This window comes from Pleurodeles waltl, chromosome 6 (genome assembly GCF_031143425.1).
Source record: "Pleurodeles waltl isolate 20211129_DDA chromosome 6, aPleWal1.hap1.20221129, whole genome shotgun sequence".
NCBI classification, from domain to species: Eukaryota; Metazoa; Chordata; class Amphibia; order Caudata; family Salamandridae; genus Pleurodeles; species Pleurodeles waltl.
This window is the reverse complement of record NC_090445.1, coordinates 855692309-855718402: the sequence shown is the minus strand read 5'-3', so window position 1 is coordinate 855718402 and position 26094 is coordinate 855692309.

The following is a 26094-nucleotide window of genomic DNA, read 5'->3' as shown; positions in this document are numbered from 1 at the left end:
GTAACTTGTCACAGTTCGGACCAGGACTCATCATGAGTCAGTGGCAGCTATTCCTGTAACTACTGAGTATCCTTGGTTGATCAATGTGAGTAAAGTAGATGTGGACATGTGAACCAACATGTGGATGGTCCCACCCTGTCACTAAAGACGTGTAATGAGACAGTCAACAGGGCAACCTTGGTGTGCTGAGTGATATAATGTCTCAATTGTCATGTTCTGGCAGGTGATATTACAACATTTGTACACAGGTTGGCCTCTGCACTTCCCACTGCATCTGGGAACATCCTAGCCTCTGTGCTGTTTATTCTCGCAGCTATTCACCACACACGGCCCATCACTATGTTGTGCGCACTGTGATGCTGTGTGTGAACTGTCATGGTTCTGACATTTGTGTATTATTCATGGACATTATCAGAGGTTGCTGGTTGTGCTGAAAGCCCCGTACCCAATCCCTGCCTATGACCCTGGGACACTGTCACACTTTGTCATTCATGCATATATGCAACCCAGACAAGGGATAGGCCATGAATTTTGCTTTTCCAAAAGGATTTAACTCAAATGGTACAGTTAAAAGGCAGATGATGCTATACAATGTATTTGTGTATGCATGGTAGAAGCCCATGCCTGATGCCCCCTGATGAATGGCAGGTTTGCTAACGCAAGTGTGGTACATATGTAGACACAGGGATACTTTTGTGTGACGCACAGACAGTTGCCAGTCAGGCTGACAGAATGCAAGATGATTCAGGAGCCAGCTACTGGACAAGTTACATAATCAGTGGTCTGACTGAGACTGTTTGGAGGACAAACTAGACAGTTGACATGTCAATCTGTGTACGTCCTGTGTTTTTTAAGGTGACAAATGAACCCAAGGGCTGTGTTACACGGCTTAATTACTATCAATGGTTGACGGTGTGTTTGACATAGGTGATCACAGGTGTGGGCTGCATCTGTTTCTCACCAGTCCTGTAGGTGAGACTTGCATTCTAAGGGCCAACAGACATTTTCACAAGGGGAAGCAATCTACATGTGCTAACAGGGCTTTGAAACTAGAAGACAGTGTATAAATTGACCTGACGTCCATGCAGTCAGATGCTCTATGACAATGGCATACCTTAGGAAAGGGTGTAGCACACTGGTTTGCTAATGTTGGTCTGTGTGTGTAGAGGAGGTATTATCAGGGTACACATCTTAGTATTCCAGGGACCTCTTCCGACAGGTGGGTTGTGACTAGGTGCATGGGTGTGTCAGGAGTTAGGAAATGGGCTGACATGAGCATGGAATGTCATGTGCGCAATGCATGTCATATGTGTGGCACTTGTGCTGTCTATGTTCTGCTTCTATGGAACTCTAGTCACAGATATTCCTTGCAAATAATGGATGCAGTTGGACTAACTGCTGTCAAGGGTCTTGTCGGACATTCCTGTTAGTGATGCCAAAGCATATTGACTGCCTCATGTATGATGCTTGCTTTCCCCTTATTGAGTGATGGTGTCATAGTTGTGTGCCATATGCTGCGTTGGACCTTGCTTTCAACATGTATGTGTGAAATAGTTGTGGTCCTCTGCTATAGGCCTTCAAAGGAGATATGTACATGATATATGTCATTAAGAGTGTGTGTGTATGTGACCATTGTATGTTAGGCATCACATAAGCTCTGGGATGTTCCGTGTCCTACTCAGTATTTCAGCAATGCTCCATGAGGCAACACTCTTATTCTGATAAGTAGAGATGAAGGTGTGTAAAAAGGAATAGCCAGGCCATGATATGGTGATTATAATAGGTGTTTATTTAAAATAGTTAACTAAAGTGGTGAAGGTGATCATATTCAGAAGAAATTATTTACAATCTGTTGCCGCCTGCGTATACCAGCAGCTGTGTTCTGTAGTTCCCCCTCCTGTTGCAGGCCAGCATCCTCCTCTTCCTCCTCTTCAGGCATGTGTGGCTCTGGTTCCAGGAGGGGAATGTTTCTTCTGATGCAAATGTTGTGCAATATTGCACATGTGAGGATGATCCTACAGACCATCTCGGGGGAATATAGGAGGCTACCACCAGAGATGTCGAGGCAGCGGAACCTTGACTTGAGGATGCCGAAGGTCCGCTCGACAATGCTGCGTGTCCTCCTATGGGCCTCGTTGTATGCACGCTCTGCAGCTGTACTCGGGTTGCCAAATGGTGTCATAATCCATGGCTGGATGCCATACCCCTGATCAGCTGCAAGAGAAAATGAATGGGATCATGTTGATGTAGCTGGCACTATTGAAAAGACCTTTAATGGCAGTAGTTGTCTTGTGTTGTCTGTGACTCTTTTGTGTACTAATGTGACATCCTGTGCTTGTAGGCTATACCATCTGCATTGTGTTGTTTCCTTGGCTGAATGAGTGTTTGTCTGCTAACCGTTTGTCAGCAGTATGTTTTGGGATTTGCAGTACAGTGTGCCCTCCCTAGCATTGTGACTTGTGATACAGGTGTCCGTGTGTCTTCCCTGGGGATGAGATGATAGTTCCATGCACAGTTAAAATTGAAAGTGTTGTTAACACGTTCATATCAAAGTACCCTGGACATCCCATACCTTTAGACTTAGGCAATGTATTAATGTAAAGGTCATTGGGACACTTACAATTTGCAAGGTGACATTTAGGCAACCACACTCATTGACGTCTTCACATTAGGCTGTACAGTAAATTCCAATGTGTGACAGGTTCAATGGTGACTTAAGAAACATGGCTAGCGATGTCACGACCTCAGTGTGTTCCTGTTCACATGTTGCTGTTGTGGTGTATGTGTTGTGTGTCCTAGGGTTGCTGTGCAGTGTATGTATATGTAGGTTTTTGTACTTACCAACAAGTAGTCCATTGCCATACCGTCCATCCTGGAAGTGTTCATTGATGGTGCAGTGACGGAAGATGTATGAGTCATGTACACTCCCAGGATATTTAGCCACGATGTTGGTGATCAATCCCCGGTGATCGACTATGGCCTGCACATTGATGGAATGTGTGTGCTTCCTGTTGCGGTAGAGGTGTTCAGTTGCAGCAGGTGGCACAAGGCGTACATGTGTGCAGTCGATTGCACCAAGGACGTGTGGGAAGCCACTGATTGCGTAGAACCCCTGTTTAGTTTCCTGCTGCTTCTGCAGTGTGTTAGGGAAGCAGATGTGGCTGGTGTCAGTCGAATGATGGCGTCCAGTACTTTGGGCAAAAAGGCGGAGAATGATGGTTGTGATATTCCGCCAACCAGGGCACCAGTTGTTTGAAAAGAGCCACTTGCCAGCATATGAAGTACGGCAAGCAGCTTTGTTTCTGTTGGGATGGTGCGGGGTGTCACCAAAGTGGGGGCCAACTGCTGTTCAATGTTTCGCAGCAGCTGCTGAATGGCCTGCCAGTTCAACCGGTACCTCTGTATGATGTCGTGTTCCCTGAGGCCCTGAAGGGTTGTTCTTGGGCGGAATATCCTCTCCTGCCTTCTGCGCTGCCTTTGGGGTCCCTGCTGGTGTTGTTGTAGCTGCTGTTGTTGCTGCTGGGCTCTGCGTCTGCGTGCACGCTGGATTAGAATCACCTCCATGGCTCCCTGTTGCTGCTCTGCTGCTCTGCTGTTTGTTCTGTGTGTTCTGATTAAATACAGGTGTCTTTGCCCCATTTTAACGCCTGCCCTGACCCAGGCGTTAAAATTTGACGCAACCCGGGCTGTGGGTCATTTTCTGGCTCCGCCTCCCGGCCGTGCGTCATTTTTGCCCGAAAGCATAAATACGATGCATGGCCGTTTAAGCAATTTTTGGGATGGGAACGCCTACCTTGCATATAATTAACGCAAGGCGGGTTGTCGCATCCAAAAAATGACGCATGCGGTGGAATTTTGTCGTCCGCGGGCTCGAGCGTCAAAGTTTAAATACGGGGCAACGTTTGCACTGATTGTGCGTCAAAATGTTTGACGCACAATCGGCACAGAGGGAGTATAAATATGCCCCTAAGAGTATTAAAAGAACTGACCAATAACCCCCTCATTCTCTGTAAAGTGCCGGGCACAAACATGCTACATGCATGAGGGATTGTTTTTTTAATATTGCGGAGTCTGTAGTTTGTGGCAATAGGCTGTGGGTTAAAACTCCAAGCCAGAAATGCATTCACTTGTATTTGATGTACTTCGAATAATTTGTACCCAGATATGCCTGGTGGCTTTTTATATTGTATGTGTTTATCACCATCCTGGCATGAGTTTTCCTCTTGCATCAATCCAAATTCCCGGATACGTCACTTTATCGAGGCTCTCATTTCTCTAATGCTGGGCTCCTCTTTTATTGAGTTTCTTGCCAGAGATGACTACTTTAGTTTTTACCAAGTTCACTTCCAGTCTGTTTGACCTAGTATATTCATCTAAAGTATTATTTAATCGCTGAAGACTCGCTTTTGATTTACTTAACATAACGAAATCATCTGCGTACAGGAGATTAGCAGTGGTGGCTGGTGACTGAAAGCAGTGGTGGGGCACAAATACAAGACGGAATTGCACCTTGTGAGAGAGCATCACTACCCATGTATTTCCATTCACCTACTCACCCACTGCCTTTGGTCACCTACCCATTTACTCATCCACATTGTCATCCACTGCCATTCACACAACTCTTATACACAGACACCCACATTTTTCAGCCACTCTGTCAAGCCCTTCAAACACATTCAAACAAACACACATTGCCTCACCCATCCAGTATCCAGCAGTTTCAGTGATAAAAGGTACACGTTTATTTGAGCTGCAGATTACATGTTTAATATGACATATCACGTCATTAGTCTGCAGAAGAAATAAAACAATAACTAGCCATGATAAATTACTGGAACCATTACTGCCTTTGAGAGACAAAATCACCTACAGAGGAAGTGAAAGGAGAGGAGAGCTGAGAGAACAGATTCTTTTCTTATTGTCTGTAAAAAAGATAGAGCTCCAACTTACTTGTGTGCAGGGTTGTCTTTGGCATATTAATGACTCGAGGTCTTCAGGTCACACTCCTGTCTCCCAGAGAGCCCTGGATGGAGTTATTTATTGTATTTATTCAATTTCTCTGCCACAGACTTGGGATTTTCTTTGCGCAATGCCACATTTTTTTAATAAAATGTGACCTCTGGTACGTAGACCCTTCTGATCACACCCCACCATTTGAGTAAATAGGAAAGGGTGGAGAATAATATTGGAGTGACATGAAGTTTTCAGAAACCCGGGCTGAAAAATCCCGCTCCAGGCTGTTTACAATCAGGGCTTCTGGTGGAGGAGGAGATAAGCCAGGGACGTCACTGCGTTCTGAGAAAACGTAAGGGCTTTGAGCCCTGTCAGCCCTACTGTGCAGCTTTCAGCCACATACTGACGCAGGCGCAGTGGGGCTTTTCAAAGTGCACAACCTTCACTCCGAAAATGTTGTGCAGAAAATGTTTTACTTTCATCATGTAATAAAATTTATGCTTCCCTAGAGAGGCCAGAAAAGGCTAGGGGCGCAGCCCCTTAGCCCTTGAACACCAGCCGCCACTGGAGATTAGACATTGATTTTCCTCCCAGTTTCAGCAGATGTGAACTAACAAGATCCAGCGCTATTGTAAGATCTGTTATATAAAAGTTGCATAACAAGGGAGCCAAGACACAGCCTTGTTTAAGTCCAACTGTGGTATGGATTGTCCTGGATAAGAAACTACCAAAACCTAATTTTAACCTTGTCCAGTTATCGGAGTTTAAGAGTTCTAGTGTCCTTAGCAATTTCACTGGGATGGACCATGATTGCAATTTTCTCCATAATTGACCTCCAGGGACCCGGTCAAAAGCTGCCTTAAGATCAACAAAGCAAATATAAGCCCTCATCACAACTTCAGAGGTCTTTTCAAAAGACCTCCGAAGCTGCGGGCGCCAGTATACCGCCAGTGCTGGTGGTATATCTGGCTCCCTATTATGACTTTTCTGCTGGGCCAGCGGATGGTAACAGCGTTTCTGTCCGCTGGCCCAGCGGAAAAGTCACATCAACATTGCAGCTGGCTTGTAATAGAGCCGGCGGCAATGTTGATGTGCAGCTGGTGCAGCTGCACCCGTTGCGCATTTCACTGCCCGAAATTTGGGCAGTGAAATGCGCGATGGGGCTGTGCCTGGGGGCCCCTGCACTGCCCGTGCCAAGTGCATGGGCAGTGCAGGGGCCCCCAGGGGTACCCAGAGTCCTCCTTACCGCCAGCCTCTGCATGGCAGTGCTGACCGCCGTGGACAGGCTGGTGGTTGGGGATTATGACTGCCAGGCAGAAGCCTGGCGGTATGTTGGAGGGGCCGGCGGTATGCCGTGGCTAATGTGCCACGGTCATAATAGCTGGCGAAACACTGCCAGCCTGTTGGCGGTGTTACCGCCATCTTACCGCCAGCCGCCAGGGTTGTAATGAGGGCCCATAGTGTCTGGGTATGATCAGCTCAAGTCAAAAGCATAGTGCCAACAAGTTTGAGATGCAGCCTTTTTTCTGTTGAAATCCTGCCGGATTTATGGTAATTAACCCTTTTTCTTCTACCAAACATTTGAGGTCTTTCAATAGCAGTCCTGCAAAGTATTTTGGTTCTATATCTAAAAGTGATATCAGATGGTAATTGGTTAACTGATTCCTCTTCCTTCCCTCGAAAATGAGATGTATTATTGAACCACTCCAGCAATCTGGGACTTCTTCCTTCTGAAGGAGGACAATAAACAGAGGGGCTAATTTATCTGCCCAGAACAGGGGAGACTTTTTGAAAACTGCTTATGGAATCCCGTTTCACTTCAGAGCACAGTCAGATCGTGACTTCTCAATAAATCTCGGAAGTTGGCAACTAATTACTTCTAATATTACCAGCGGGTAACGTTCTGACTCAGCCGGCCTCTGTTCCATCCCTTAATCATGCTTCATTCACTGCCTTTTTGCCGCTCATGTACCTCAACTTGCAGATGAGTTGTTAAATACATTATCCAACCTTGCTCACTAATGTTCGCATTATTTGCCATTTGCAGTCCTTGTTCCCTCTGGCCCTCCATCTGCCAGAATCTTTGCAGAATTCTTACACTTGCCAGCATACACTAGCTTGGCCCAGTATTCGACGTTGGGCTTACTGTAGAGCCAAATGTTTTAAAGCTTTTTCCTACCCAATTTCACAGCTTCTATTAATTCATTATTATGGGCAGGCTCACAATAAGTGTAGATGCCTATTTAGCTGCTTTTTATTACACTTAGTTCCTAATGGGAGTCTCTTCTGGTGTTTTCCTTCCAGAAGGTAACTGACAGCACTGCCCTATCATGGACATTTTTTTGTTATATATTCAATTAACTTTTCCCAATTGCCAATATGATCCCATTCTTCTGGTTCATAGCGAAAAACGCTATGCTCTGCACACTGATGGCTAAAAGACCCGCTTTGTTCCACTGTAACTTTTTTAATTTTGTTGTGTGCGCATTTACCAATAGTACCTTAGATATACAAGGAGCAAGTATTGCTACAGATAGATGAAAACCTGTGCATGATGATCGCTTCCTGATCGATGTTCAATTCTGTATTGCAGGATTTGATCAAGTAAGGGAATGCATACCATAAGTCACGTTGGCTCTCATTATGCTAATGACACTGCTGGATTTGTGCTGCAGCATCACCTGAATTGTGGGGAACTGAGTTCAATCCCATACCATGTGACAACACTCGGGCCCATAGTTATACTTTTTTAGCGCCGCATTTGCACCGCTTTTTGATGCAAAAGCAGCGCAAACTTACAAAATACAATTGTGTTTTGTAAGTTTGCGCCGCTTTGGCATAAAAAAATGGCGCAAATGCGGTGCTAAAAAAGTATAAATATGGGTCTCAGTCTAATCCGTTTCCGGCCATCTAGTAGCACTTCATCTCTGCCCAAGAGCAGGGATGATCTGTGGCAACAGGCGCATGACATGAGGACTTCTCAGGGAAATCGTGGTGGATCAGAACTCATCCTTTTCTCTCAGTTACATTAGTATCACTCATGCAAAGACAAACAGAGACAGGGTGTGGTTCAATAAGATTTATTGAATCAGCTGCATCTTAGATAAAATGGAATGAAATGCAATAATTATAATGATTTAACATACTAGAAGCAAAATGGTGACAAGAAGTGGACACGGGAGAAGTCCCACCATACTGTCGCTATGCACACTACATGAGATTCCTACTTAAGATATGTTAGAGCACACCAGGATAAGCCCTAATCCACCCTTCAGGATTCCCTCCCTGGAAAGACATCCTCCATACCTGATGACTGTAGTGAAGGGGCTTGTTCTCTACAGAGATACCATCCCCATGTGGGTCAGGGAACCAGTGATCTCAGCAAGCAGCTGCAATGGAGTCAGATAGCATTCGGTCGTGGTCATCTGGCTGGAACCTCCCTCTATCGTGCATGGACAGGGAAGTGTTTTTATAATAAAACAACTGATGTTCTGAGAAAATGTCCCCACCTAAAAATATGTTTTTTTCTGTGAATGTTAGAGACGTAGGCCCTCATTACGAGTTTGGCGGTCCCAGGACCGCTGCGGTGGAGGTGGCGGTTGCACCGCTACGGGTCTGGCATATTAGAGTGATTTAACCGCAACACCGGCAAGACACTGCCAGTACCACCAGTGCGGTCAAACCACCGCAGACAGCGGTAGCCATCTCCAGGCCGTCGGGGACCAATTTGCCGCCCACCATATTATGAGTCAGCAGACCGCCAGGATTTCCAGGACAGTGCCACCGCCACCTAAAGCCTGGTAGAAACTGGCAGTATAAAAGGAGACACTCACCTCTAGGTACATAGACATGGCGGCCATGGCAAACGAACTACAAGTGTTCCCAGCGTTGTACCTCACCATACACCTTCAGGACCAGCAACGACCACAAAGACGACAACCATAAGTACCCCCGCCTAGCACACAATTGAGGGAAAGGCAGCATAACTCACCCATATACAACACACTCACCCGGCATAGACAGCGAAGAACACACACACGCAAACAAATGTACCTTACCAGCACACACATCAACAAACATAAACGCACACACAACACACACCATATCCAACATACATATGTAATTCACACACCACACCATACACACACACCACCGCCACTTTCAGATACATCCACACACAACACCACTGAATCACACAACACTATCATAACCACACAAACGCCTTGGCAAAGAGGCACATCACACCTCCACAGGAAAACACATACTGCTAGCAACACGTAACAACAGCACACAACCAATACATTCAATCACACAGCCAAATAACATGTCACTTCACATGCCAAGTTCACCCAACACACAAAGTACATCACAGATGCATCACAACACACACATCACTACCACACAATGCCACACAACACCAAAACAACACATCACAACAAGTCCATAGCACAACTCACCCACACAACTCATGCTGCTACACAAACACATCACATACACTCAAGACACACACCAAATCGCACATATACAACACATAAATCTGAAGGAAAGGCAGGACAAGTATGTAATCTACGACATCAATTGGTGACTGGTGCAAATATATTCAAATCATATCTGAATACAATTATAAAACTATATACAACAGAGGCCTAGTGGCCAGTCCAAATTTTTCAATTGCCCCAGACACACTGGGCAGAGTTCCTGGCCCCAACTTTAATCCTAACAGCAAAGTGGCATCTACGTTAAAGGGGCATCAGTGGTGCAGGCAGGCACCTTAGGAGTGGGTAGGTGGGGGTGTGGAGGGGCTTGGGTGTCGAAGGGGAGTCCTTGGGCCTGGGTTTGGGAGGCGGTGGGGTTTTGGGCTTCTGTCTGGAAGGTCGGGTGGGGATTTGGCAGGGGGAGTGGCATGGGCACTAGTAGGGGGAGCCATGGGAGGACTGGGAGTTGGAAGGCTCGGTAGGGGCAGGGAGACATGGTGACTAGGGGCAACAAGGGGTGGGACAAGAGTAGGAAACAGGTGTAGGGAGGCAAGGGAGACTTTCCTAGGGACAAAGGGGTGGTCAACTGAAAAAGGTTTAGGAGTGGAGGTAGAGGGAGTGCTTGTTTGACGTGTTGGTGTGCTGGACATGGATGTGGGTGTGTGCAATGTGTGCTTGTGTGTGCATGTTGGGTGGGTGAGTGAGTGCGTTTGTGTTTCTTGGGAGGAGGGGGAAAGTGATGCAGGGAAAGGGAATGGAAGATGTGTGAGTGTGTGTTGGGGTGGTAGCTACAAGTGAGGTTGATGTGCTGCATGTGGTAATAAAGGTGGTCGTGGTGAGTGTGGATTTGGTGTGTGTGTGGTGGGTGTATGAGTGTCTGCTCTTGTGGTGTTTGAGGGTATGACAGAACTGGTGGCAGGATCAGGGTGTGATGATGCAGTGACAGCAGGTGTGAGTGGTGATGTGACTGTAAGGGAGGAGGTGGTGGGGCAAAGTGTAGGACATGTCTGTTGTCGTGTTTGCTGCTGTGTGTTGTGTGTGTGTGCATGCTTGTGGTGTCACTTGTAGTGACTGTGTCTGTCTTTGCGCGCCTTGTCTCTTAAAGTGGGTGAATGCTGGTCTGTAGGTGTGCTCTGGATGGGTGAAGCAAGAGGGGTCTTGGATTGGGAACAGGTAGCTGGAGGGGGGACGGAAGATGAAGGAACACTGGCTGCCATCAAAGAGGAGGCCAGAGCCTGCAACGATCTCTGTATGCCAGCCAAGGCACCGTGAATGCGTTCCAGGTAGGCACTGGACTGCTGAATCTAGGATGGCAGTCTCTGGAAGGCATTCACGATGGTTGACTGTCCCACAGAGATGGACATCAGGAGGTCAATAGCTTCCTCATTGTTGGAAGCACGGCTGACTGGGGCAGGTGCAGAGGTGCATGTGGCGAAGGAGATGCCCATCCTCCTGGGTGAGCGGGCATGGGCAACTGGGTGAGGAGCTACAGGGAGGACGGTGCTGGTAAGGGGATGGCAGACAATTGTGCTGCTGGGTTGGTGTCTGATGGGTCTGCCACCACCAGGGAACCACCATCAGATAAGGAATCCAAAATAAGATGGTGTAGCTGATCCAGTCTCCCCCATGGTGCTCCCTCTGTCCTAACGGTCCCCTCTGCGTAGGTGGACTCTGCTTCCTGGGTCCTGTGGGATGTAGCTTCCCCACTCACCGGTGTCCCTTCCCCTTCACCAGATGATGCTAATGCACACATAGACAGAGGAGGAGAGAGAAGGAGGTTGGGAGAGAAAGAAAGGGAGGAAAGAGTCAATACCTACCCATCTTGTACACATACCGACCAGATATCCACTTATTCCGGACGTGTCTATTAGTGGGTATGATACAATTACTATAAACATAGCTCAGGTAGCAATGACTAACTATGCAACCTATTACCTCACCTCTTCACACAAGAGACAATATTGAACCTCCTACATGCCTGTCATCTGTCGTACTCATGTTTATTTAAAAACTCCATGAAAATACTTACCTACATGCCAATCATAACACAATGAAAAATAAATAAACTTCAGAGATACTGCATACACAGACGATCTGACAGGTATGTGTGAATACATTTTGTACAGATATCCTTTCATATTGTTTGGCGATGGCTCTCCATAACCCTTTCTTCTGATGGGTGCTGACCTGCATGGGAGACAGAGAGAAAAGGAGAACATCAGGTAGATGATACATAACATCATCAGCATTTACTGACAAACAGCATACACAACACAATGTACACTGCACATGATTACCATACCATTCCTCCTTTCTGACATCCCATTTCAATGTGCAAACACTTTCAATGTCAAACACCACCTGAAATGTAAGTAATCAAAAGTTGTACTGACCTGTTTTATCTGGAGCTCCAAACAACTGTCCAAACAGGGGTACCATCCCTTCCATCAGTTTTTCCAGTTCTTCTGAATTGAAGGCTGGGGCCCTATCCCCTGCAGTATGGGCCATTGTGGCTCCCAGATACAAAACACAGCAGCTCACGCAGTGGAGGTCTTGCTTGCTCGATTGTCAGGAGTCAAGTGAGCTCGGCTATACATAATGGCGGTCACAGCCGCTGCAGTCATGACTGTCACTGCCTTCGGTGATCATCATTGGCCCCAGTTTCCCATAGATATCAATGTTAACCAATGAGTTGCACAGCGGTTCCGACCACCTTCCGCCATGACGACTCCCGCAGGCGGAACAAGGTCACTTCCGTCTGTCCTCTGCATGCAGGACAGGCGGCTGCCATTTTACATATTTAAATGGATTATATGTGATCCCACTGCATCATTACTTGAATATTTTCACAATATGCTTAATGTAAGGTGTCAACTCATTGACACTCACATATGAAGCGGGGGTCACCGGCAATACTTCCGGTGTACGTGCACGTCCATGTAAGAACATTCTGTGCAGTGAAACTTATAGGAGGCTTTTGTTTGTTCATGACTTCATTTCCTGTACACGTCCCTCAGTCACAAGTATGGCAATATGGGGTACTGCCACAATGTCTGAGTAGGAATGGTGTGTGGATAAATGTTTCCATCTGCAAAATGCCTGACAACTTATAGGACCAATCATTTATGCTTGTCCTGTGATATTTATAGGTCTTGACACTGTAAGAAATGTACTGAGTACTGTTTGTCCCCCTGCCTAGATACCAACAAATCGGAGTGATACGGAACGCACCAGTCTACCGGCCCCTAGTAGACCTGGAAACCATGGAAGAGAGGCACATTATGATGACCTATCGACTGAACCGACTGAACATCAGGGAACTGGTTGCCCAGTTGCAGCCAGACCTCCTGCCAGACTTAAGGAATCCCCATGCCATCCCTCCAACAGTGCAGGTGTTGTCTGTCCTGCATTGTCTGGCTAGTGGCTCATATCAGGTGCTGTAGGGATGCCACAGCCGATGTTCAGTGTAGTGTTACAGGATGTGTTGGATGCCCTAATAAAGTATATGTACAGGTACACTGTTAAGGCTGCCTTTTACAACACTGCTCATGTGCCACATTTAATAAGGGACATTGATGGTACTCACATCATCTTGGTACCTCCAAAGGCCAATGAACAGGTGTACAGAAACCAGAAGAGTACATATTCGATTAATGTTCAAATGGTGTGTCTTGCAGACAAGTATATGTCACATGTGACTGTGAAATTCCCTGGTTCGGTACATGATTCTTACATCCTGTGGAACAGCAGTGTCCCTGCATTGATGCTAAATCTACAGCGAGAAAGGGCCTGGCTCATTGGTAAGTGTGTTGGTGTCCATGTCAGACGTCTGAACTACCTCTCTACACAGTCAGCTCTATGCCTATCACACTTCCCTAATGTACTGTTCCCATGTCTACACAGGTAACTCCAGATACCCCAACCTGCCCTGGCTCCTGACTCAAGTCAGATATCCAACTACAGATGGGTAAGATAGGTATAATGAGGCACACGGCCGGAAGAGGCGTGTGATAGAAAGGGCATTCGGCCTATTGAGGTCAAGATTTTGTTGCCTCCATGTTTCAGGTGGTGCCCTACAGTACTGATCAGGGAAAGTCTGCAAGATCGTTGTTGCATGCTGCATGCTCCATAATCTGGCCCTCAGAAGGCACATCCCACTGTTGGAAGAGGGGGACATTGCTGCAGGAGCTGTGGCTGAGGCTGCTGACCCTCATACTGATGAGGGGGCAGATGAGGAGGAGGCACCTGACAACAGGACCGACCTAATTTGCCAATACTTTCAATGATTCTCAGGTATGTGTGGTCTAAGTTTAATGAACAGTTGAACCCTAAATGGGAGATATGTATTTTGTGCTTCAATGTTGTATGCATCAAGGTGTATGAGGAGACTACCGCCTTTCATCTTTGTTTTCAAAACAGCAGGGATGCAGAGTAGACATGAGGGGAAGTGTGAATGCTCTGCTGGTATTCACATGTGATAAATGCTGGTGCCATTACATCTCATCCTCATAGATGTACTCAAGTTGTATGGTCCTAAGTCTGAATTGCATGGAATGATACCATTACTTTGCATGTGCATGACTGACAGTCCTAGCCTATAGCTATGTGGTGTCCAACACGCTGCAGCATGTATCCTGTGTATGTGAAATACTGCTGTAAGTGTATTATGATGGGCTACATGTGTTACTTCATTTAACCTTTTCCCTATTTTGGTTGCTGATCAGGTCATATGTGTGTTTACAGTCTGCTTTGTGACATGACTGTTGTCACCCTTGCCATTAGATGTTGCTACCATAAGGATGTACTGACACATCTGCTGGGAATTCCTGCTACATCTGTCACTCCGACAAGCTTGTTGTACAGATATGTGTATTTGATTACTGTTTGTTAGCAAATATATCACTTTGAACAATTAAGACACATACATCATTACTTGTGCTCATTGGTGTTTATTTTGTGTTTACCATCACAGTTCTTAGGAGTGGGGTCATGGATTCTGAAATCATCAGAGCGGGTGGCCCAGCTGTTGGTTCCACGGGTTCTGTATCCATGAGCCAGGGGAAAACAGTGTTTGGCAATGGAGAGTCAACAGGGTGTATCAGTGGCACACAAGGGAGAATGTTCAGGAGAGGGATCACTTCCTGGTGGTGTGTTCGGTCTTGGCCACAGGTCCTGCTGGATGTCTGGATGGACGACCTCTTTTGCAGGGGGTTCCTTAGCTGCAGGTGCAGGGGTGCTAGTGGCATGTGGGTCCACTTGCTGGCCCTCCATTCCAGTGGCTGCGGCAGATGTTGAGGGCACAGGTGTTGTCAGACTACTGGATGGGGCCTGCTGACGGGTGGAGGACACACGCTGGATTCTGGTGAGTTCAGTGAGCACCCCTACAATGGAGACCATGGTGCCCTGTGTGCCTGCCACTACTGCATGGTCTCCTGATGGTATTCCCTCTGCAGACTCTGGTTCTCCTGCAAGGTGGTGAGTATCTGGCCCATCGTGTTTTGGGATTGCTGGTAGGCTCCCAGGACTCTGGAGAAGGCCTCCTGGCCAGTCAGGTCGGGTTGCTGCCTCATCCCTTGGCCCACAGTTGCTCTCCCACTGTTGCTGGGCCTTGCCCACTGACACCAGGACCTTGATTGTCTTGGGTTTGGAGTGTCGACTCCGGTCCCTATATTTTGGGGCACACTAATGATTGATCTGTCCTTGGGACACAAGTTTGGGTGGGCAGACTCAGCTGTGCTGTAGGTGCCACAAGGGGGGGGGGGAATTCAGTTGTGGGCAGGGTGAGGCTGGTGATGGTGGACTGACCAGTAATGCCTGATGGGCCAGGTAACTAGTCCCTTTCCAGACATCCAGGGTATTCTTCCTGTGTAGGACCTACTTCCAGGAGCTGGCTTTCCATCTCTGGCAACCTCTGCTGTGTGGCAGTACTAGGAATACCTGTGGAGTGAAAGAAAGTCTGTTACATGATGGTATAGTAGTTGTGGTACACATGGTTGTTTGATATCATTGCTTGCAATTGCTGACCAGCAATGGCATTGACACTGTCTTGACAATGGCAACTTTTTGGGTCTGTTGGAAGTTGCTATTGTATTATTTTGCTATATGGTTGATGGTGGTATTAACTACTATCATAGCTATGTACTGATGTACATTCAGATTTTATTTATGGTGAAGGGGGTGACATGGTTATACGTGCAGGTGTCCAAATGTGGAGTGGAATTAGCAGTTCTACAATGGTTGGGAGTGTTGCATTGTGGTAGCTGTAGTACTTGCTGCAGTGTGAGAAATCCATGCACTAGATGGGGCTGTGTAGGAATGGAGTTAGTGGGGAGGCGTGGCATGCACAGGAGGGTGTTGGGTTCAGGGTGAATTGGTGCACGTAGGGTGGAGTGAGGGGTTGACAGGGTGGTGGGGGTACATGCTGTGCAGGAGTACATAGTGCCCGGGGAATGCTGTTGACCATTGAGTCCAGTCCTCCTGGTATTCCAGTCAGACCCTCTGGGTGTAGGATGGCCAAGACCTTCTCCTCCCACGATGTTAACTCTGGGGGAGGATGTGGGGGCCCACCGCCAGTCTTGTTGATGGCAATCTGGTATCTGGAAGCCATGGAACGCACCTTCCCCGTAGGTCATTCCACCTGTTCCTGATGTCCTCCCTTGTGTGTGGATGGTTTCCTACTGCATTCATCCTGTCGACGATCTTCTGCTGAAACTCTGTTTTTAGAGCTATGGCTGTCTGCTGGACCTGTGCTCCACACAACTGTGGCTCCACTCTGATGATTTTGTCGACCATGACCCTCAACTCCTAGTCTGTGAATCGTGGGTGTTTTTGTGGTGCTGTGTATGATGTGCAGGGATGCTGGATGTGCTGTTTGTTGGGGTGAGGTTGAGTGCTAGGGTGTGCGTGTGGTTTGTAGTGTTTGTGTCCAGTGGAGATGTGCATGTTGTATTGCTGATGCTGTTGTGTGTTGTGTGATGCGTGTTCAATGTGGTGGTGCCTATGAAATCTAGCTGCAGTGTCTTCTGTTGGTGAGGTCTTCTCTCTCTCTGTCAAATGTTTCTGTATGCAAAGGACTGTGGGGGTGGGTATGGGTGTGTTATATAGTGCTGTGATCAGGTGTGTCTGGTGTGTGAATGTGTATCAGCTGTGGGGTATTCGTATTGTCCAATGTGGTGTTGTGTTCTAGTGGAGGTGCGTTTGTGACCGTGGCGGTTCGTACCGCCAATGAATTACTGCCGTGGAAAGACCGCAGTGCTTATTTGTGGTTCATACTAGGGAGGGCGGGATGTTGTCGGTATGGCGGTGCTGGCAGTGGAAGAACATCTATCCCACCATTGGTCAGGCCGACGATTTCAGATTTTTGGCTGTTTTTGAACGCTGTTCTGTTGGTAACTTGTAATATGATGGTCTTCAGTTCCCCAACAGTGGCGGTCTTTAGGCGCGGACTTAGACAGCGGTCTTCGGGAAATACTGCCAAACTCGTAATGAGCACTGTAGTGTACCACTTGTGTTGACAATCCTATCTCACTGCAGCCTTGAGGAAAGCACAGAGTGAATGAATGTTGTGCTAAGAAATGTAATGCTTTCCTAGGCAAAAAAACAACCACGAAAGTGGCTGATTCAAAAATAGTAAAATGAAGCGGAATAAAATTTTACCAGGCTAATGGGCCCAACTAAAAGGCCTAGTTGCTAAAATAACGTGCCCAGAAACATCACTAAAATGGCTCCACAACACTCTCCCCTTGTTGGTTCAGAAGTAGTAAAGCAGCTTAATTCCTAATTATAAGCAACTAAAATGCAATGCTTTAAAACATATATACATAAACTTAAATTATGACAAGTTAAAACATACCTGCACATCTGAAATGTTAGAAAAGGTCAACTAAGAAGTTTAGCAGTGGCGCCAATGAAGCCTAATTTAACAGTCAATGTTCCAAAGCCTGAGCTCCAGCCAAGGCAGCAGCATTCCATATTGTGCCCGATGTTAAGTCAAGAGCTGCATGAACCATGAAGAGCAGCTCATAGACAGCTTCCTGTAGCAAACGCGCATATCCGGTATTGATCCCTCAGCAAGAACATCAACAAATCAGCGTCCAATTAAAGTAAGCGCCACGTAGAAAGAGTGCACATTCGAAAAAGCACCAGAGGCATCGAAATATGGGCTGCACAATCCCAATCCAAAACTGGTCTGAATGACAGAGACCAGTTGCACTCCAGTTCTTCTAGGAGTGGTGCTCCGAAATACTGCAGCATGACACAGTTGCACTGGTGGAAGCGCTTTCAGTCCTCCTTGTTGCGATGGAACAGCCACTGCGGATAAAAAACAGCAATAGCAATAGCAAAATGCCACCTATTATAGCCAAAGTAATCGAAAATCCGCCGAAAATGCTCAAAAATATTGAGTGTATGGCTGAAAGTATTAAGCCACATATAGAGGAGAAAGTGTTAATGAAACCAGAACCAACAACCTTAAAGATATGTACAATCCCAGTAGTACTACACATGTTAAGAATTCATCCCACTAACTCACCAAAGTGTCTCGAAAAGTTTGTATTTAAAAGAAACTGTATTTCTGCGGATGACTTCGCCACTTGGAGAGCATAGCTCTCGCATGCAGATGTCAGTACCACATGTTTTTGAAACAATAAACTCAACTTGTAAGAATTCACATTTGAAGTAGCAATGTGAAGCCAAATATCTGCTACTTTTGTCTGTTGTGTAAGGGGAAAAAGAACATTCCGTCAACAGGTGACAATCTGAGAGACTGAAACAACGTAAGCAATTCCAGCTCAAATTCCACAACAGCTCTCACTTTAATAAGCACATAGCTTCCATTAGACAGCACCTGGAACGCAGGTCCAATCAAGGAACGCAACCAAATTTCAGTGTTTGTAGTGTCCAACCCAGCTGCATAGTGGACCTCAGCTGACTCTGTCCATGTTGTAAAAATGACATCACTTTGTACAATGTCTACTGCAGATAAAAGGATGTTGTTTAAAGTGTATATGCGGTCAGACAAGGTGTGAATCTCATTATCTACAACTGCCAAATCTTTCTGTAAATTTTCCTGATCTATTTGCCTTAACGAGCAGCAGCTTCTTGTTGAGAAAGTTTCCAAATTTCAATATAATCAGCATATAGGAAGCGTTTTTTTACGTTGTCTTCTGGGGCCTAACAAGAAATCCTGCAAGTCTGTATTATTAGATTGGAGACTGAGGTGTTCTTTAATAGCATATAGTGAGGAACTTTTTAACCATTGCTGGCACAAATTTCCTACACTGTATGTTATTACTACACCCGAATGTTCTGATGACACAGCAAGGGTCCGGTCTATTCATTCTAAAAACCCCTGTGAAGTTTACAAAATGCGCATGACAACCATTTGTGTCCACTGGCCACTAAAACCACCCACCAGGGCAAGAAAGTGATGTGTTAAATGTTCCATTCTGGACCCACCTATTAAGCTGATCCTCCGTTGCATTAATGTATTTTTGCCATTTATAAAATTTAGCAGGGGCAGTGATACTGGGCACATTCAAATCCTTAATTTTTGCCAACGCTAGACAACTTGTCTGTTGTACAGTTTTATTTAAAAATATAATTTAATATATGAATTGAAAGGATACCTGGGTAGATATAACAAAGTGTAGGGGAAATGGAGAGGAACAATGTGATATTTATTGCGGAGTCATTTGCCATATGGTAAAATCAAATGAATATAGCTACAGACGAGCCAATGTATTACCGATATGCTTGATTGAGGGCCAACGGGATTATTGTAATTGCAAATGTATATTGTTGTGGATCTCGGGTGTAGATGTGACCTGTTGTTATCATGTTGTTGATGCAATAAAAATTAATAAAATGGTTCATTAAAAATTATATAAATTGAACAGGTATCAGGCATGCTTTAAATAAAGCTTCCTTTCACCTTATTTGCCAATTTTTAGTTCCCCAGACACTTTTTAAATCGATCGGTTTCAGCGCCAATATTCATAGCCTTCAATAGCCAACCGGGAAAAATTGTAATCAGAATAAATCTGTTTTGTATCAGTTAATAAAAAATATTTCATTTTCATTAATGGAAATTTAAAATAATACGACTCAGCATTCTTAACATTGGGCTCAGAAAAATATGCAAACTTTTCAGAGTATGTTTTCGAACTCCCCATTGGTGGAGTTGGACAATGTTCCCATTGTCTGTAATAAAAAATTGTCTGTGGGGTACTTGCTCTGTGAATGTAATAATGTCCATAATAATTATAACAGAACATATTGCTATAATTTTCTTTCGATTGATAAACATCTTGACTTTCAAATACAGTAAAACATTCTAATTCAGATAGCATAGAATCAACTGTGTTTACATCCCAACCGTCAGAACAACTCCAGGTGTTATTACATCATTCATTGAAAGTTTAAATACATATGGAATTTGAATAACCTCCATCAGGCCATATATATCAAAATATGCTTTATCCCAAACAACCCCATCAGGAATTGGTATTACTGAAATGTTCACCAGGGACAAGTTTCTGCGGACCTTACGGGAGGAAAAATTTGTTTTTTGAACCTTATCCACCAGTTCAACAGTAGAGTGCTCAGGAAGATAATGATCATGTATTGATAGAAAGAAGATGATGACAAACCCAATCCAAAGAAGAAAGGCATGTACAGTTAATAAGAGCCACAAATAGTCCCATGGAAGAATTAAATAGCTAATTGTGAGCCAGTTTATCAGCTTACATGCTCTTGACAGTCTTGTTGCAGAAGAGGCAGATGAGTCGGAAAAAGTGTCATTGAGATCGGCAAAATATCCAGAAGCAGTTTGTGCAAAAACAGGAGCCGTGCTTGGAAGAGGAGAGCTGGCAGAGGTCTCCCTTGGTGATTCATAATAGACTATTCCATCCATTTGAGTAAAATTGCTCAATATTGTTGACATTGCTTGTCGCAAAATAATCTAATGAAAGATCATTTTGCACCCTCCCCAAGCTCGGAGAGGTGCCAGCGTTGCTGCTCAAAACCTGTAGAGGAACATTCTGGTCCTTAGTGAGAAGGAGTAGGATACTACCCAGGAGTCCTCTAGGTCTGCTGTGCAGGATTGGCCATATGGGGCAGCTTGACATTGTCTATGGAGACAAAGCGGTTTTCTTAAGAACCAGGCAGCGGTGGTAGAAGGACAGTTATGGTACAGGGTATTCCCAGGACTGGAGCCGGTGCATGATAGTAAGGACCAAACTCCTTTTTCACAGCAATCATTTCACAAACTAGATCCCCAACTTTTGGAATCCAGCCAGTAGGTGTTATTGGTGCATCCCGTATTCCGTTGTCGTCATGGAACTGTTGTAAGTCCTGGAAGACAGTGACATGTTCATTTATGTCAAAAGGTGTATCTGCCGCCTCTGCACCAGAACCATCAAGATCTAGAACATACATTTGTGTCCCGAACAGGCATTCATATGGGGTACACCCTCCCAGGGACCTTCTGGGCAGATTATAGAGTCTTCTCTGGACTCCATACAGTTGCCAAGCCAACAACGACCAGTGCCTAATACTCTAGCTGTTAAGGATTGCTTTAAGTCCCAGTTTCTTCGCTCCACAACACTCTTTCCCTCGGCATGATACAGAGCTGATTAATATGATTGGACCCCTAACAAAGCCATGGTGTTCCTGAATGCCCTTGATCCTAGACCCTGACGAATGCCCCTGACCTACCAGCACTTTGAAAGGGCAGAAACATGTTGATCATACGTATTCCTTTTTAGACTCTAAGAGACATTATTCTCCAGTGAGCCTCCTCCCTATTTCTTAATCTTACCAACATGCACCTCCATTAAAATTTAACTAGTATTAACTGGTGACATGTATGGTAATTTTATCTCCACCTCATCTGGATCCCCGCATTTATCCAGCTAGTTTAATTTCAGCACTCTCCCTGGTTCTTTTAACCAAGAGGTTGAGTCCGCCCAAGTAGTATCATCTTACTTGGGTGGGGCTAGGTGGTCAAATGATGAAGCAAGACACTATTATGTGTGTGAGACCACCTAGTCCGTAAGGGGACTCCCCCTTTCTTTCTCTCTCCCCCCCTAGGACAACACAGTTTCCCATTCCTGGGACACTCTTTGCTCATGCCTTCTGCAACCCGTACTTTAAGGCAACCTAATTGATACCGCCCTTTGAGGGAACACTGGTTAAGTCCCACCCTCAACCTCGACTACCCCACACCCTCAGTGGTTTTATAGATTTCTTTTGGGAGGTGGTGTGGGTTAGCAAATACTCCCGGTACTCTCCTTTTGTGTTTCACGCAAACTTGTCAATGACTGTTTGGGAATTCACTGGTATGTTTCGTTTACAATAGATGCTTGTGTCCTCTTCATGTTTATCTTGCTTCAAAGGTGATGCCCTCGGCCTTCATTACACACTAACTCTGAAAACTCTGAGACAAATAGAATGTTTTGGTTTCCCATATTCCGGGGCTGATGGATTTCTGCGACCACTACAAAATCCTTCATGCGTTTTTTAGAAAGGCAAGGGGGTTGTTGTTCTTCCATATTAGTCTTCTCAGTAGCTGGTTATTTTTTGACGGAGTGTATTGCCTGCTGGCATACCTTCTGAGCATGGACATTGGCATTACTTCTGACACCAGGCCACGTATGATATCCAGACGAGAGCTTGTTTTTTCTAATATCGGTGAGCAGGCACAGTGGGTTAGCTCTCTAGTGTTGTCAGGTTGCACCCCTAATATGAGATTATTAAATTGTGTGAGTCTTTTATCTATTCCCGACACAAATAGTGTAAGATTATTCAGCAGATCGGCCTTTATATCCAGTTTTTTTACTATTGTATTGCATTTAGGAGTGGCAATCCTAAATCTACATGCAGGGGCTAGGTGGACAAGACTCACCTTGGCCCTCATGAAACGACTCGGTAGTACCCGGTAGGATGCTTCTCAATCCTGTCCTGCTCAACTGTGTTTTTCCACCTTTAATCTTGTTTTTAGTTTCCATTACGATGTCACTACCCCCGCCAGTCCTTTTGAGCTCAACTGCCTATGTTCCTGTGTTACATGTATGCATAGTCTCCTATTGTGTAATGTTCGAGTTGAAACTATCCGAGGAGGGCCCCATCCATGATGCAACATTGTCTAGCTTACCCTCCATTTGCTCTATCAGGGTAGATGACCATGTGCAGCTGCTGGGTGCCAACTCGATTCCTGGGGGTTTTACCTGCACAGTCAGTCCATCCGTCCGAAATACCTTATATGTAAGCTCATTGAAACATCAGGGCTGAGAGCTGACATATGCCCAGAGCCACAACCCCCACACGTAGCCTCATAATCTGATGTTGCTAGTGCCTGGGGCATTTTTACTGGCAGCAACAATGTCAGTGCTGTTGCTGGACCCCTAGGGTCTTCAGATTTCTCTCCTTTACTTTTCTGAGGTGTGAGCTTTTTAAAGAAGTTAAAACTCTTCGGCTAGAGTTGATTTGCTTTTTGCTCAATTCTCACATGTACTTTTCCTAGTGTAATGTCACTAGTGCTACTACTACCCTTCAAACTGGTTACTGGGCATTGTAGATTCCTGTGCTTGTGTCCCAGTAAGGTGCTTGACCTGATTCTGACAGATCCCATTCCTGCTAAAGGCCACTGGCTGAGTCACTGAATATATAAATCTGTCATATTGTCATGATGCAGCTGTACCCCTTAATTATCTGATTCTTGTCTCCTGCATATTGGGAATCTCCGCAGCTGAAATAGCTCCAAGGGCTATGGCAGAAGGGTGCCTTGAAGTATTTAACAAATTCTTGTTACTTGCTTGTGACTTGTATGAGCTGCCCTAGAGCCTAAAAGCTTATAATCCCATATAATGATCAGTCACAGTTAGGTGTGTCATCTGGTGCAGCACATAAAATAAGGTAAGCAGACAAGCAATCAAGAGCGGTGCAAGTGGGCCGCCCATAGCTGCAAGCCACACGGTGACCTATTCCAGACACTTCTGCATGCCGTAGGTAGCCTCCTGCAGCATTCTTGGGCAGTTATTCTGCTGGGAGAACCTTCCTAACCTCGCTCACCTCTGGTTCTCTAGTTCTCCCCTCCTCTCCTACAGACCTGCTGGAGTCTGCTGCCGGAGGGAACAACCGGGGGGGTGGTGGGGACTGCAAGGTGTGATCCCTCATTCCAGCTACTCCCTAAACTGCTGCTTCACTAAGATCTTCCTCCTACTCACGGACCTTGCCCCTGTCCCTCAATCAGAAGCAGCCAGGGGCGGGAAAGGAGCCATTGACAGTAGCGGGTGGGCGATAGTCAGCCGCAACAAGTGGCTGCAATGGTGGCTGAAGGTGGAGTGGGCAAAGCACCAGCACACCACGCCGCGCCAACTCACTGCAGTCACAGCAAACAGAGCTGCATGCAGCCCCCTCCTCCTCCTCCACTCTCTCCCCTGATCTCCACCCTCCTGCTCTCTGTTCCGGTTGTATAATGGTGCTCTGCTATCACTGCTATCAATAGCTCTTTTGGAATCATTCTTGGTGGCCTCAGGCCCTTGGCTCCCCTCATCTCCCACCCCCCCTCCCCCACCACCAGTATCCAAGGTTAGAAACCTTGGGGTAGTTTTTGATGCAGAGTTGTCGTTTGTGGATCAGATCAACAAACTGACCTCATCTTGGTTTTCTATGCTGCAAATGCTAAGGAAGCTGTTGCAAGAAGCAAATTTCTGTTAACAATGAAACTGCATGCTTCTGTTCATAAATATCAACTTTTTTTACCTGCAACTTTAGGCAATCTACCAGGATGTGCAGGCAATCACACTTTACCTGTAACCCACAGCTACATTTTCCCTACTCATCCATCATTGCGGCCCTCCCATTGCTACTAATGTGGTACGGATTTATTCCAATTCTTTCCTCTTAATCTGGGATTTGGTAGAGTGTCAATATAAGGAAACCACTCCTCATTCTGCTAGGACTTTAACATAAATTGAATGAAGCCTTCTCCTGGAGATACTGCGGCCCATATTTATACTTTTTGACGCTAAACTGCGCTAACGCAGTTTAGCGTCAAAAAGTTTTGCGCCGGCTAACGCCATTCTGAAGCGCCATGCGGGCGCCGTATTTATTGAATGGCGTTAACCGGCGCTAGCAGACCGGCGCTGCCTGGTGTGCGTGGAAAAAAAACACGTACACCAGGCGGCGCCGGCGTTGGGGAAAATGGCGTTAGGGCGTCTTAAAATGGTGCAAGTCAGGTTGACGCCAAAAAATCGCCTCCACCCGATTTGCGCCATTTTTAACGACGCCCAGACGCCATTTACATGATTCCTGTCTTAGTAAAGACAGGAGTCATGCCCTCTTGCCCAATGGCCATGCCCAGGGGACTTATGTCCCCTGGGCATGGTCATTGGGCATTGAGGCATGTAGGGGGGCACAAATCAGGCCCCCCTACGCCAAAAAAAAAAATTAAATAAAAAAAAAATTATACTTACCTGAACTTACCTGAATGTCCCTGGGATGGGTCCCTCCATCCTTGGGTGTCCTCCTGGGGTGGGCATGGGAGGGCAGCTGTGGGCTCATTTTGAGCCCACAGGTCCCTTAACGCCTGCCCTGACCCAGGCGCTAAAATCCGGCGCAAATGCGGGGTTTTTTGCCCCGCCCACTCCCGGGCGTGATTTTTGCCCGGGAGTATAAATACGACGCATTTGCGTCGCAGTCATTTTTTTAGACGGGAACGCCTACCTTGCATCTCATTAACGCAAGGAAGGCGTTCACGCAAAAAAATGACGCTCTTTCCTCATACTTTGGCGCTAGACGCGTCTAACGCCAAAGTATAAATATGGCGTTAGTTTTGCGCCGAATTTGCGTCGAAAAAAACGACGCAAATTCGGCGCAAACGGAGTATAAATATGCCCCAGCATGTCCTGCTATTTGGTCTTATTCCTTATTAAGTTGCTAAGATCCCTCTTTGTAATCCCTAACCGGGCATTATAATTATGGAGATCTAAGCCCAGTCTTCACATACTTCACCCAGGTTGCTTTTCACTTGATTGGCCCACTTGAGCTCGCAATGTAATATCTCATTTTTACACCTCAGCGAGAAATTTTGCCCTCCTTCTTTGCCCAAACTTTGCCAAAATCTTACTGTATCGGCATAAGCTAAATAATTCCAGGAGGTGAGACCAATGTCCCTTCTGAGTAATTGCTGACCTCAGGGCAATAACAAGCTTTTAAGGTATTTCCCTTCCTCATGGTCCCAATTCAATTTGCCACCTAAACACAGTAGTTTGTCACCATAGTGCAACTGTGGGCGAACCATCGCTATCTAAGTGGTTAGCATAGGTCGTAGGGTCATGTCTCCATAATATTTTGATAAACTTTTTTCAACCATTTATTGATGCTAAGGATCTCACTATAATGGTCTCATGTTCTTTCCATATCAGATTTTTCCCAAACCAGACCCCTAAAGACTTATACTTATTCAAATTTTCTAATTTATACTGCCCCAGATACCATGTAGTTTTTACTGGTTGTTTCCCAAATGCTAGTACCTTGGTCTTATCCGTATTGATCACTAACTTTTTCTTACTACAGTACTCTATACAATTATTAAATTTATTTTGGAGACCTATTTCTGTCAAATCCATTATGACCAATTCATCTGCATATAGAAGACAGGCAA